The sequence below is a fragment of the Harmonia axyridis genome, chromosome 6 (assembly GCF_914767665.1).
Source record: "Harmonia axyridis chromosome 6, icHarAxyr1.1, whole genome shotgun sequence".
NCBI lineage: Eukaryota > Metazoa > Arthropoda > Insecta > Coleoptera > Coccinellidae > Harmonia > Harmonia axyridis.
This window is the reverse complement of record NC_059506.1, coordinates 33,376,104-33,388,654: the sequence shown is the minus strand read 5'-3', so window position 1 is coordinate 33,388,654 and position 12,551 is coordinate 33,376,104. Positions and strand designations below refer to the sequence as shown.

General features: G+C 37.6%; 1 protein-coding gene across 1 annotated transcript in view; it reads right to left on the bottom strand.

Moving 5' to 3' along the window:
• The window catches only part of LOC123682145 (protein gustavus), a 123,918-nt gene that overhangs the window by 44,071 nt on the left and 67,296 nt on the right, over nt 1–12,551 (bottom strand). The gene's annotated exons all lie outside the window — the stretch shown is intronic.

The following is a 12,551-nucleotide window of genomic DNA, read 5'->3' as shown; positions in this document are numbered from 1 at the left end:
CAACAAAAGGTTTTCCAATAAGACGTTTCTAGACAACAGTTACTTTTGAAGCTGTCATCTTCTTCCAACTCAATCTGCCAATGACAACCAATCAAGAAATGGACGTCTGCAACATTTACTTGCACACAGTTCCTTGCCAAACCATCATAACGATATATACACATTTCGTATAGCCAACAAACATTCTGGAGTCCGTCCTCCAACGTCTCGATCGCATTACGCCTCTAATTCCAGCAGATCGATTTGAATCCCTGCAAATCCTCCACGTCGCCTCCAAGTCCCCGCCTTTGTTTGTACCGGAAACGTCAGAATTCCAAATGTAATCACGTCGGCGGCGCCAACTTCCCGGACAGCGTCGTCGCAAATATATATTAATTTTTCAAACTTATTTCAAGTTTTAATGAAGGAACTGCTCGGTAATTAGAAGTGGTGGTCCGTCTACGACTCGAGTTTCTTCGCGTAACTAATTGGGAGATAAACGTCAGGAAGGGTCCTCGATAACTGCGAAGTTTATACGGCAGTAGAAGAAGAAGAAGGAGAAGCGTCTAGCTGCGACATTTTCAGCGACCGCCAGCTACGCCCGGGAAGGAGAGAAGTTTGACAGTTTTTTATCTCGGTGAGTTATGGGAGTCGAGTACCGTGTAAACTGTTAACCCTTTTGGGGGTTGGACTTTTTGGGTTCGTTTTTTTTTTTTAACCTGGACTTAGTTGATATTTATGCGACTGTGTGGCGTCCCTGGAGAGGCTGGGTTTGGTGCATAAATTCTTGCTGAGATTTTATCTGCGAAACTTGGATGCTGGAATGAATTAGGGTAGGGATTCATTAAGCCAAGTAGCTTGACATTTTAACCAAAATCAAACTCGTGAAATATTACATACTTGAGCTTGACTTGCTTTTAGATATTTATTGCTTGACTTGATATCAAGCCACTTGATATTACTTGAGCTTGATATGCTCGCGTCGCACGGCATATATTTCTGCAATCTCGTGCGCGCTGAGACTAAATAAGGGGATTCCTCGAGCACCGAGAGACTGAAGCATTTCTACGAAATATATTGGTAGATTTTGATAGTTTCAGAAATATTTTCCCAAACTTTGCCAAAATGACTTCTTCAGCTCCTGTTGAAAAACAATTTTCCAGAGCTGGTCTTACTGTTACAGAAACACGTAATAGGTTAGGCGACACATCTATAAGATGCCTTATGTGTCTTAGATCCTGGATGGAAAATTATGAAATCAAGCAAAGCCTAGAGGTTTCTCAATATATATACTTAATTTTTTTATTATTTTGTATTTTGGTATGATTCATAGTGATTTAATTTATGTGTTTTGAAAATTTCCGTTTGCAAGCATTTTCGTCATCTATGTTAACGAATCAATTGATATGAAGGTATTAAATTTCCATGATGGAACTTTCAAAAAAATTTTTTTTTCAAGGGGTAGGTATGGAAAATTTGAGACAAATTTTACGACCTAAAAATTTTCGGGCAAGTGCGAAATTCGGCTAATTAGGGATCGTTTATACCAACCCTGCTACCGATTGTTTGTAGACCTCACAGTTTGTAAACATGTTGAACTCGAAATTTGGAAAAAACCGTAAAAATTGAATCACTACACAATAATAGTTATATCTCCTGAAATATTGGACAAAGCCCCCTCAAACAAACGTTTTCTATAGATCGAGCTGTGATTTGAAACATACTGAGGTTTCAAGTGCGTATCTTGCCTCAAGAAGACATGGCAGCCTCGAGAATATTATCAAAAATTCTTTTAATTCTCCTTTTTCAATATAAAAATGGAACTACTTAATGAAAACCCTGTAGACGAAGCATTTACTTGTCTCGTTTGGCGTATTTTGGGACGTAGATTGACAACACAAATGACAACTTACGGTTGCATTTACAAGAAATCTAAACATCCCTTGAAAATAGTTCAAAATTCAAAGAGTCAAGTGTGTTAAAAAATAATTATATAGCTAATTTACACATTATTTTAGGTTTTTTCTCTTAACGAGAATTTTCGGCTAAAAGCTTACCGTAATGTTAGAGGATCATGAGAGGAGTGCGGTAAGTACCTGAAAAAGAGAAGAAATAATGAGTGAAATTCATACTGAAAATGGTATCATAAAAAAAACAAAATACAGAAAGAAAAGAGCAAAAAAAAATCTTATAGGAATAATATCTTCCTGCTTCATTTCAACAGCCCTAGCACATGTCTGCTATGAAATAAAGAAGGGAAATCAGATGAACGTTTGTCCACTAATCATATTTTTACAGTAGAATCCCATAAAGAAATAATATACCAACTAAAAAATACCTGACGATCTGAAAAATTAGTTTGAACCACCCAGACGAGAATACCTTATAACGTTACATGTCAATATCAAAGCCCATCATATCTGTATAGTTTCTGGGAAAACCAGCTGCGGCATTAATACAGGTAGACAGACAGACATCATTCCTTTGTACCTGTTCGATGTGAAACACCAAATGTATCCACAGGTAAACGAAACATTCCGTTCAAATGTATTTTATCGAGCTACACGTAGGTCGGAATAAAATGTAGGTACCTACATATTTGAGACTGAATAACGCGGCTGGCTGGCTTGCTATGGGCCAGATACGTGGGCAGTATTCAGAACTGTTTCTACGTTCTGAAATGGACGTAGAAAATATATCAACTGACAGAGAAACTGCAACACCCAGAAGGAGCTGTTTAAATTTCAATTTTTTGTTGGTAAAATATGGATAGTATCGCAAGGAGTAAATGATTGAATCAGGAGAAAAAAACCGTAAAGGTTTTTTCATGTAAGCAATTTTTGTTACTTAAATATTGTACTCGTTTTTTGCAAGTCTTTGGAATTTTACAACAAACCAGCTGTATCGAAGAGATCCAAAGTAGATGTTTAGTTGTTGTTAAAATGCCTAGAGCACGTCTACGCGGAATTTATCGCCAGCTAAGTGAATTTGAAAGAGGTCGAATTATTGGTCTACGAGAGGCGGGGTTGTCATTTTGAGAAATCGATAACCGTACGAACAGAAATCCAACTACTGTTATGAGATGTTATCAAGCGTGGTTCGATAATGCCCAAAACCGAAGAAGAGTAGGCACTGAACGTCGAAGGAACACAAATGAAGTTCAAGATCGACGTCTAAGACTTATGGCCATTAGAGACTGATTTGTGACAACTCGATCTTTGGCTGATGAGTGGTTAGGAGAACAAGGCCATCTTGTAACTATCCGAACGGTTTCCCGCTGGATAAGGTCTTTTGGATTGCAGCATTATAGATCCCATCTTGTGTTACCGCTGACAGTTCAGCATCACCGGCAACGATTACAGTGGTGCAGAGAACAACAACATTCGAATGTGGAATGGCATCAGATCGTCTTTTCTGATGAATCTCGATTCTCCTTAGATGCACATGATGGCCGAAGAAGACGATGTCTGGCAGAAAAACGTGAACCTCAGTTTGATGTTGAGCGTCATGTACATCGGACAGTAGGCGTTATGGTATGAGGTGCTATTGTACATGCTAATAGGTCACCTTTAGTCTTTCTTCGAGGTAACATGATAGCGTTGTGATACCTTCAAGAAATAGTGGAGCCATATGTTCTCCCTTACCTTAACCGGCTCGAGAATCTAATATTTCAGCAAGCTAATGCCCGACCTCATGTTGCCAGAGTTAGTTTAAACTTTTCTTAAGCGACCCATGTGAATCTCTTGCCATGGCCGCCCAGATCCCCCGATCTTTCGTCCATAGAGCATCATTTGGGACATCAAGGGTAGAAGGCTTGGAAATTTACCTCAGCCCCCATGGACTTTGGCGGCTCTAAGACATGAAGTAGCTTGGGATAGTATCCCTCAAGAAGAAATAGACCATCTTATTGCATCAATGCCGAGAAGTGTTGGCCAGTGTATAGATAATCGCGGTGGACAAACACATTATTAACAAATTCATTGAAAAAAAATTGTGAAACCCGTTTGCTCCTCCAAATTTCGATCATTTACTGATTGCTATACTATCTATATTTTACCAAAAAAAATTTAAAATTTGAACAGATCTTTCTGGGTGTTGCAGTTTCTATGTCAGTATATAATGAAATCGACACTTCCGTTGGTAATCGTGGACATTGTTATTACTCTGTTTTTGTAGATTTCACATCGTAAGTACGTTGTGACAGCAATTTTTAACCCTGCCCTCAATAGCTGGTGTACCGAGACCATCTTTATTCTTATTTTGATTGTAGACATTGACCCAGGTGGAGGTTATGGATTATTATTTTATTTATCGAGGTGAATTGCAATTGAGTTATGCGAAAAGAACCGGTATTTATATCTAGATTTAACGCAATTTCTTCTTGAGGCGTTCAAAAAATCGTTGCAAATGCAATAAAAAGGTTTATTATTTCCTGCAAAAAAAATTTACGTTTGGTGAAACACTGGTACTGAAGTTGGGTTTGAGGTCGACTTTATTTTGTGAAAGTATGTTTTGTTTTTTAAGCACGATTTCTGAGTAATATGAAGAGAAAATGAAAAAATTAGGCAAGGAATCTCAAACATTGAGTGTTTGTACAATCAGCAATAAGCAGAATACCAATTACCCTACTCTACCAAGTATGCAATAGTAGATTTTTAAGAAAGACATGCTTTCGACTAACTTACAATTGAGAAGACAGTTCCAGTCCTTAAAACATTCAGAATGTGAATGAAACTCAACAGAGATCATTGGATCATAAGGTCACTTCATTCAATAAGTCTTGGGCCCAAACAGTAAAACCACGTTTTTTCTTGAAAATTCGACTTCAACTTCAAAAGTAATTTTAGTTTACAAGCAATAATTTCTGAAATAATGGTTAAATCGCTGAACTGCAAGCATTTTCGTCCTCTGAGTTAACGAATCAAACGATATGATGGTATAAAATTCCCATGTGGGAACTTTCAGAAAAATCATTTTTTTCAAGGGGACCAATCATCCCAAAACCGCTCATCAATTGTTCGTAGACCTCATAGTTTGTAAAAATTTCGAACTCGAAATTGGGAAAAAAAAACCATAAAAATTGAATTTCTACACAATAATCGTTATATCTCCTAAAATATTGGTCACAGCCCCCTAAAATAAAAACGTTTTTTATAGATCGAGATGTGATCTAGAACATATTGACGTTTCAAGTCATTATCTTGCCTCAAGGAACGTTGGCAGCCTCGAGAATATTATCAAAAATTTTGTTGTTAATTTTAGTTTACAAGCTATACTTTCTAAAATAATGGATTAATTGCTGAACTGCAAGCATTTTCGTCCCCTTCTTCAACGAATCAATTGATATGATAGTATAATTGGGGATCATTTATCCCAAATACCTCTCAACGATTGTTCGTAGACCTCATAGTTTGTAAAAATTTCGAACTCGAAATTGGGAAAAAACAGTAAAAATTGAATCTCTATACAATAATCGTTAAATCTCCTGAAATATTGGTCACAGGATGCCCCACATGAGCAAGACCAATTCTCCTGTATATCTTTAAAACGATAATTGATTTCTATGATTTGTTAAGAGTATCATATAAAACATTAAAATTGCTGACAAAAAGGTTCTAGAATTTTTCGATTATCCCTAACACAAACCACAATTATTTTTTTAGAAACACCCTGAGACTTGAGAACGAATCGGAATATCTATGATCTGCCTTCTAATATCTTTTTAATTCGAAAAAAAAAATGAAGAACCTTGAAGACATTTTCTCTAAGTCTTATATAGTTCGCGAAATGCTTTCAGTGAGCCTCTAATACGAATTTAAGCACGAATTCGTCATCAGTAAGTACAACCCCATCGTTTGCGACCATTCCCTACTCAAAATAAAAAAAAAAAGATAAAACGACAAAACGATAGAGTTATCGTTTCGAAGACTACACCACCCAAAAAAAAGCGTCGTAAAAGTTGAACCAAACTCAGATCATCATCCCTCGAACTCCATCATTCCCGCTACATCGAAATCCCAGTTATTACATCGAAGACCATCACGGAATACCACCATCCCCGCAAGAAAAACGCTCGTGCTTTTTTCCGAAAAAAAAAAAGAGGAAAAAACTCATTCTCGAGGACGTGAAATATGGACCACCATCTCAGCAACTTCGGCACGAACTCTCTCTCTCCGTTATATTCTCGAACAGTCAGCGATATCATCCCCTAGCCCTCCTACCCTTACGCGAGAGACACCCTCGTGCCGAGTATTGATTGAAAAACTTCGTTGGGAAACTCCGCGCGCCACAGGCCCCTCTCACAGCTGTGCCTGCCGCCCCCGCGTCGGCCGTACCCCCTCTCCACCCCCTTCAACCCCCGAGGGGTAGGGGGTGGATTCCTCGGCGGCAAAAATGGGCCATTATCCTATCGATTTTTCTCCATCTGGCCGAGGGAGTACTATGGGGGTAGAAAACGGGAATAAGAAAAAAAAAGTACGCGAGCGTTATTATATTGTACTTGCTTATCTTTTTATTGTTGCGGTGGTGGTGGAAGGGGTCCCGAGGGGGGCCGCTGAAGGGGGGAAATTAAGATATACTAAATGCCAGATGACTCGTTTTTCCCTTCTTTGTGCGCCATTTCGCGGAGTTCGTTCGGTTGAAATACTGGAGTTTCAGGTTTGAATTGCGAACTTTCTCAGACTGCGATAAGTTTGATAGCGGAGGAACAATTTGTTTTCGGAACTACCCTGCGGTCGTATTGTGCAAACAGTGGCGGAACCGTTTATATGAAAATTCTCGTATGACAAAAGTAAAATATAAATATACATATTCGTACAACTTTGTTTTCGCCGTTCTTTTTTTCCTAAATTCGAGGTTTTATTGTGAAAAACTGGTTATACGTTTATGATTGAAAGTATTGTCCATCGCTGGCCACTACTTTCTCCTATCTTTCGGGCAGCGTACGAATCCCGCATTGAAAAAACTGGTCATCTTTCGAAGCGATCCACGAATCGATACAATTTTTTACTTCTTCGCAAGACTGGGAGTGCTAATTAGTCGGGCCGTGTGCCATTGATCGAAATAAGTGATAGTCTGAGGAAGCAACGTCTGATGCATACGGCGACAACATGGAGTCGAGCATTGTCATGCTGTAAAGTCCCTTTATCATGTCTCTCGTTGTATTACGTTGTATTGTCTTTCAATGCTCGGCTTAAACGCATTATTTGCGTTCGATAACGATCACGTGTGATTCTCTCAGCCGGTTTTAACGACTCATAATACACTACGTTGAGCTGGTTCCATCAAATACTTGAGCATAACCTTGGAACCATGAATATACGGTTTGGTCGTCGACGTGGAAGCATGACCGGGACATCCCTATGATTTTCTGCGCTTGGGATTATCGTAATGAACTTATTTTTTGTCTCCAGTCAGAATGCGATGCAGAAATCCCTTCCGTCTTTGCCTTACGAGCAGCTGTTCACAACCAAACAAATGATGTTCAACATCTCTCGGCTTCAACTCGTAGAGCACCCAATTTCCTTGTTTCTGAATCATTCCCATGACTTTCAAGCGTTTTCAAATGGCTTTTTGCATCACTTCCAATGATACTGCCAATTCTTGTTGCGTTTGACACGAGTCTGGATCAGGTAATGCCTCCAATTCTACATCTTCGAAAACCTTCTTTCTTCTACTGCCATGTTGGTCTTCGAGATCAAAATCACCGTTATTTAAGCATTGAAACCACTCTTTCGGCACGTTCTTTCACTGATAGCGGCTTTACCATAAAAATTTGAGAGCATTCGATGAGCCTCAGCCGCAGATTTCTTCATATTAAAGCAGAAAACTAAAAACTGCCGCAAATGATGAGAATTTGGCTGACATATTTAATCGAGAATAACTTTATGATGCAGACACAAATTGACTAATATTTCAAGAATCAAGATGGCGTTATATTTATACATACCTAAGTTTATTGTATGACATCTACTACCACTTACTGCTATAGCCATCAATTGCAAAACGGCGGAAGCAAAATTGTACACCTAATAGATAAGATGTGATTTTAACCTGATAGAAAAGCTAATTCATATTTCCTCATTAATAAAAATCTATCGGATTGAGATCCGGTAAACGAGGAGGCCATGACATTAGTCCCTCTCATCTTTCAAGTTATTTGGGAAATTTTCATTTAACCAATTAGTTACTTGTCTCCCTTTGAGTGGTGCTGCATCATTATGCTGATACCACATATTTCCAACAATGTTGAGCCCTAGATCATCAATCAATTTAAAAACTTATTGGACCTATTTTCATAGAAAAAAATGTTCTGAATTAAAAAAAATTATCTTTTGTCAAAATTTGTCGAAGAGCTGGTAGAACACCCTGTTTATTAAAAATATTTCGATTCTGATGAAAGAGTCCGTCACTCGACAATTTTTGAGTAATATGATTTTGACTTTTGGAGCGCAGTTCCTCTGGCAGAAATGAGACTTATTCTATCGATTTCCCTTCATCTGGCGAAGGAAGTCGAGAACGCAAAAATAAAGCACGATAGCGTTATTATATTGTACCCGCTTATCTATTAATTGTTGTGACGGGAAAGCACCCGAGAGAGGCTTTTGGGGGAAATTAAGATATACTAAATGCCAGATGACTCGTTTTTTCTCTGTTTCTGCCATTTCCGGAGTTCATTCAGTTGAAATACTGGAGTTAAGGCTTGAATTGCGAACTTTCCGACAACGTAGAGCTTGATAGTAGGAACAATTTGTTTTCGAAACGTCATCGTGAGTTTATTTGAAATTGTACGAATGTCATTCTGTACATTTGTACTTGGAAATGTATAAAAGCAGATGTTGATGTATTAAGTATTTCCTATAGGTGAGGTGAATTGGAGGTACAAATGAAAATGGGAAATGTCTTGGACAATTTTAGGGAAGAATGTCCTATAAACATCGGTACACAAGCGCTTTGTTTCCGAGATACAGGGTGTTTCTTGTAGGCTTTTCATTATAAGTTATTGCTACAGATGAGCAAAATAAACCCCGAAACTAATAATTAATTAATTCATCACAAATTACTTACCTACTGGATTTTATGATAATTTGGATTTGGATTTCGAGATAAGTGTTTAAATTTTTTCTCGGAATTAGTAGCAAATCAGTGAAAAGTTTAGTATCGAACCAAAGTTTCCTTATAGACATCTTTAAACAACCAGTGACCCACCAAAAAGAAGTTCTAGAGGGAAAAAAGGGCACTGTTCCGGAAAAAATATCACCCTGTAGATTTGCATTGGAAATTGGCATATTACGTGACGAAAACTTCAATACGCAGTATCTATATGCCAAATTTTAAGGAATCATAAGTGCAGATGTTATCAGAAAAAAAAAACAACCTTTAAATTTAACACCCTGTTTTTCGAAAACAAAGCAGCTGTGGGTCGAAGCTTACAAGGACTTTTTTCTTGGAATTATCGGAGGAATCTCTCATTAACTTTCATACCCTCAGTTTACGAGCATTTTATATAATAAGAAAATTTAATTCTTACAAAAAATCCAAAATTCTTCTTCTAAACATTTTTCACTATATTAAGTGTCCATATATCAATATTGAGTTTATGTAGAACACCTCTTCCCTAATTTTCTCGATTTTTTTGTATCGTCCTTTACTGCTGCTTGCAGCCTTCGAAAACTGACATGTTGCGTCTTCAATCTCTATAAGGATCAGTTTTTGTGTTACTTTTAACCCAATTTATTGGGAGTAAGCTAACAGATTCGATAGAATAACATTGGAAAATGATGACATCCTATATTTTCAGTTGTTTACACGAATTAAACTGACGTAAACAATGCAACTACGTTTGGTCGAAGCAGAAAAAATGTTTTTATCCGAATGCCTCGATAATTTGAGTCAATGCAAACTATTCAAACATCACAAACTATCAGAGTTTCTTACAATTTGAAGCATCACATGAAGAAAGTCATAATTTTGACTTTGAGAAGAACCGCTGACTTCTTTGCGCATAATGAAGCTGCAGTTTGAAATCTTACTAATAAGAATAAACCATTATCAGAAATTCTTAGGATTCGAAGCATCAGATGAAAAGAAGTCATAAATCCTCAGATTCACATTTTGAGGACAGCTGACTCCTATCCGCATAAGGAAGCTGCAGCTTCAAACCAAAACAACCAAAAAACCCCAAAGCCAACGTTAGTTAGAATTCTCCCAAATTCATAGCATTACCCAACCAACCATAGACGAACAAGCGACCACAAAACTTCACCGCTTAACCGCCAAACTCCGCCGAATTCCCCACCTCCAAGACACACCCGGGCTAACCTAATCATTCCCAGCTGATCGCTAATTCCGCCCCATAATCTAAACGAGCTCCAAACTTTTCACAAACGCTCCCAAACATTGCCCCCGCAAGGCCCTGCTGCTAAGTAACGAGGGTCTCGAAGGCAAGGGGGGGCACCTCGAGAGAGTCGCAGCCAGGTACCGAGCCGTAACGAGCCTTTCCAAAGGCCACTCCGTGGAAAACGTCAACCGTTAGCTCTTCCCAGGCGAGTCTCGCTACCTCTGAACCGGTTCAAGCCAAAGCTTTTTCGTAAGGATCGTTCTCCGAGCTGTGTTGGATTATAGGAAGCTTCTTTACCGACCGTCTGGGCTCGTTGTTTTCTATGTGTGGAATGTACGCGTGTTTGCGTTGCAGGTAGACGTTTTCTCGGGTTGATAGTGTTCTTGATGCGACCGGGCTGAAAAAAAAGGTCCTAGACGGCCGACCGCGAGAATTAAATCGGATTCGAAAGTTTGCCCGCTTGACGTTTCGTAAAGTCTCTTCTGGTTATTAGTCCACCAGAAGGTTCTGTCTGCTACTTGGTGTACAGAAAAATCTGTAAATTTCCCTATATTTATGGTTGGTGGGGTCACCCAGGGTGCTGTTCTTGGTCCCACAATTTTATTATTTTAGTATAAAAGGTGTATTTCTACCATGAATCGAACTCGTAACTTGGTGGAGAATGATTCTAAAATCAATTATTGAATATATTACACAGGCTGGCTTACATAACACAGTTCAGACGGATTTTATACGGGTATGAGTTTGTGCGTAAAACGCTGGAAGAGAGAGGCAACTTCCTTAACAGGCTCAAATAGCAAAAGGAATCGGGTGCCACAGAAGTTCTAAGATTTCAATTCGAAAAGTAATGTGTGAGGAGATTCTTCTACAATAAATTTGTATCAACAATACATATTGTGCATTTTATTGGCCAATTTTCAATAGGTAGAGTAATATTTTCAATATAAAAATTCACAAAAATGTCCACTGCTTACATTTCAAGGATTTTCTTCACTGGTGGTGTTACCAAAGGTGCCTTTTTGGACTCTTAATTGAATTGTAACAGCATAAGTGACCTTAAGTTTCAGCAATATTTTGTGATGATCGTTCGTTTGATACCAAACAAGGCAACAGCCAACAACCATTAAATGTTGAGTTAACTATTTAAAAATCTTAATACCTTCTCACCAAAACTCATAGTAACTTTCCAAATACTTTCCAGGTTGAGTTTTGGAATTGAAGAATTGGAAAAAAATAATAACATCATTGTAGCCATAGATTACAGTACTTCACTTCTTCAGCTTTGATTTAATCGAAAACTACCGCTTTTGGAACGAAAAAGAAACAGATAAAAAATTCTAAATTGAAATGACAATTGTATTGGTGTTGAAATTGTTCAAATATTTATAACACATATTATAATATTTGGGTACCAAAACTGTAGTTGAGAACAAAACTGAAGATTTGCATAATTCCACAATTTCTGAGTTAATCAATTTCAAAACCCAGTATTAATAATTCATATTTCAACGAGGAAATAAATTTCACGATTCAATGAAAAAACATTATTTTACCCTTGATTTAAACTACAAGAAGATAAGAAGTAATTATTTCCAACACCGAATATAATTACCTGACAGATGTTTCTAAAACGCCAATGTTTTTATTAGAAGGGAAATAAATTAGACCCAGCTATTTTTCAATCAATTAGACGTCTTATAAATCCTTCTGGCCGAGAGAATTAATTAAAAAATACAGCTGTTCATTACCAACGTAATAAAACTGTAGGTACAACGATACAGCACACCATACTTACATTACATTGAATATAATTAGAATTTACGAAATTGGTACACTACATAAATTAGATTGCTGAGTTGTGAAAAAAAAAAAATACGAAGAGAAATTATTGCAGACTTTTTTTAAAAGTTTATTAGTTCGACTAGAGGACTGTACCTCATATATATTAGGAATATTGTTTTCGTAGAATTAGACAGAATTTTGTGCACAGTTGAAATAATTTTTCAGAATCTCTCTTGACAAAGATACCCAATCACCCAATGTACTAAAACTGAAAGGTTATTGATTATGACTTTTCATTTTGAATAGTCCGCTATTTGGGCAGAGGTTTTTGGTCTCCTTATTCAAAAATGAGGCTGGTGCAACTGTTACGATGAATGGATTGCGGTACCAAGATATAATGTATGAATTTCTACGTCCAGAATTGAAGGATATTGATGTAGACTAGTTTTTT